Raw genomic sequence first — 3,082 nt, forward strand, 5'->3', positions numbered from 1 at the left:
AAGTAGTAGTAGGATCATCTTCTTCTTCAGTGAAGTCCGGCATATCCTCATGCTCGTCTTCGTCCATAGCTCCAAGGTAGTTGATATGTGCTGATGGCTTCTTTGAATGACAATTTGCTGCGAGATGGCCTGGCTGGTGACACTTGTAGCATACGATAGGCTTGGCTTTGGTCACATTATTTGCAATGGCTGGGAGTCTGGGTATATTTGGATTTGCTTGTTGGATAGGCTTAGGATTTGGATTGACAGTGGATGGTAATGCGGGTGGTTTAGGCCAATTCTTGCGGAAAGATGGTGATGAAAAACGACCTGGATTAAATCTTCTGAAATTGGAATTGAATTGTTTAGATCCATAATTACCGTTTGCTTGGAATGGCTGTGGTCGTCGATCTCTTCCACGTAACTTATCTTCAGTGTCGTGAGCTAAGGAGATGGCATCTTCAAGAGTAGCAGGCTTGAACATATTCACCTCAGCGTAGTAATGTCCAAGAAGTCCAGACATGTACTTCCGCTTATGTGTCGTCTCTGGTACGTCTTCAAGCATGAGTAGCTGTAAGAGTGCATTCCAAAAACGCTCTGTATACTGTGGAATAGGCTCACGGTCGCATTGTTGAAGTAAATCCCATTGCTTGATTGCCTTCTCATGAAATTGCGGTGGAAGGAAATTTTGCATGAACTTCTTCTTAAAATCTTCCCATGTAGCAGGACATTCTATGCTCTTGCGGACGACAGTCCACCAAAGTGATGCTCTATCTATCAGATGATTAGTAACACACTTGATTTTATCTTTCTCAGGATAAGTTTCCTCATGGAAATAGTCATCAAACTGGCTAATGAATGATAAAACAGTCTTTCCTTCTCTTATGCCATTGAAAGTGCGAAACTTGAAACTTCGTTTACTTATCTTGGATTCCTTGCGAATGGTTTGTGCTTCAAGAGTGGCGTCGATGGTACGGCGAATCAGATCTTCAGCTTGAGGTTCTTCTTTATCAGTAGACGCTCCTTGTAGCTTTGTCAATTGCACTTGCAAGGCTTGCCTAGCTCTTCGCTCTTCGTCCAATTGCAACATGATAAGATCCAGCTTTTGCTCCATGGTAGGCTCGGGTAGGTCGTCTTCAGCCATAGGATCATCCATAAGTGGGGTAGTCATCCTGTAAAACTCAACAAACCTTTCTCACTCAAAATCAGTTAGCGGGATGAGCGTAGCTCAAATTTGGGGTTACAAGGCTATGTATTTTGGGTATTTTCTTCTTCAATTTTCAGAAATTCTGAGATATTTCTGTCTCCGTTTGCTGAAAGTACTTCAACGAACTTGCAGATAGGTAAAACAGCTTGCTGCGAACAACTTTCCAGTTCTGAGTTTTTGCAAACGAACAAGTCTTCTAGGAGTTTCGAGCGTTAGTCAGTTCTGATTTAGTCTGACTTGCAGAGTTGCAGACTTAACAGACTTGCAGGGTTGTTGACTTGCTGAACTTAGCTGATTTGCAGGACTTGTAGTACTTGATTAGTGTCGACTTGCGAAACTTGTCTTCTGGAGTGCGTGACCGAGAGTTTACAGACTTGTCTGCCCAGTAGAACTTGCAGAGTAGAGTAGGATTTAAGCTTAATTAGTTAAGCTTAAAGCTTAATAATAAGAAGAAGGCCGCCGTTTTTCTGATCGTTGGGGGGGGGGGGCCGTTTTTGATTCCGCCGAAAATTTCGGAGCTTCTCTTGTTGATCACGATTTGAAGATTATGAAGCTAATAAGCTTCTTAAGCTTAAAACTAAGCTTTTTGATGAAATAGATAAGAAATTTCTCACTGGTTGATCACGACTTGTTCATGGAGTTGAGGGAGTGGTCCTCCGCCGACAGAGAGTGGTCCTTCGCGATCTGAGAGTGGAAACAGGGGTTCTTGATCGCCAGAAGTCTGCCTGTATCGACGGTTCGCGACGAGATTGACTGTAGAGGCCGTTTGTTCCTGGAGCTCCGCCTTCGCCCGAGATTGGTAGCGATTGGAAGCCCTTGATCTCTGCTCCGCTCTGATACCACTGGTGCGCAGATCGGACGCAGGTAGCTCACGTAGTGAATTCCCAAAGGTCCCCAAGAACAAAGCACTCTACTTTTTAGCACAAAAACCAATGTGAAAGCAAGCACGACATGAGACAAGAGACAAATTGGGTTGAATCTCCCCCATGCCTTGTGTGAGCGCTTCACAAAGCATGTATTTAATATATATTTCCAATCTTTTTGCTCAAAAATAGCCCAATTACAAAAATATGACAAGCTTTTAGCTTTTGAGTTTGCTTTCTACCAAAAATAGGAAAATAAAGCTAATGGACGGTGCCCAAAGAGTCTGGCACGCCCAATCTCAATGTCCAAATAAAAATAACATATCCAGGCGCATAAGCGCATACAAAATAATAATAAATAGTCGATGTCTCTATAGACATAATCAAAATATAGGCATGGCGCCTATCAAAATATAGTCCAAAGATCAGAAACCCGCTAGACTCCAATGCTTTCCTCCGCCACTGCTGCTATCTCTACACATCAACTGAAGCATTCACAATCGTTAGTAAAATAACACAATTAAACCGACAAAAGTGAATACCTAGCAGTCTTCAGCTACATAAATAAATCAACTGGTTAGAAATAAATCCTAACCTTAATTTATTACGAGTGCGCACTCTAAACTCATAAACGTTTATTAATTTAATATGCATTTTGCGGAATCACCCGCTATGGAATCACCCATGTACACACTAAATTAATGAAACGCCCGAAAAGGACAGGCGTCCCCATCAACTTCTCGCACAAAGAATCCTCTTTGCGTATGAGCCCCGGTCATCTAAGTTTACGGAATCCACCGTAAATCCTCACGGAATCCACCGTGGAATATGCCTCCTGGCATCACTTAGTGAGGATGCGATAGAGTAGCTTGATTGCTTGTCCCAACACATATTGTAGTATGGGGATCTGGGGAGTCTTTAAGGCTTAGTACCACCTAGTATTGCTTCATCTTTGTGCATGCCTGCACCTTCAAAGACATTGAGTTTATCTTGACTTTCTTCACAAAGATCAGACACATCTACACCTTCCCAA

The sequence above is a fragment of the Lygodium microphyllum genome, chromosome 3 (assembly GCF_053477565.2).
Source record: "Lygodium microphyllum isolate KBCC chromosome 3, Lygodium_microphyllum_v1.1.10, whole genome shotgun sequence".
NCBI lineage: Eukaryota > Viridiplantae > Streptophyta > Polypodiopsida > Schizaeales > Lygodiaceae > Lygodium > Lygodium microphyllum.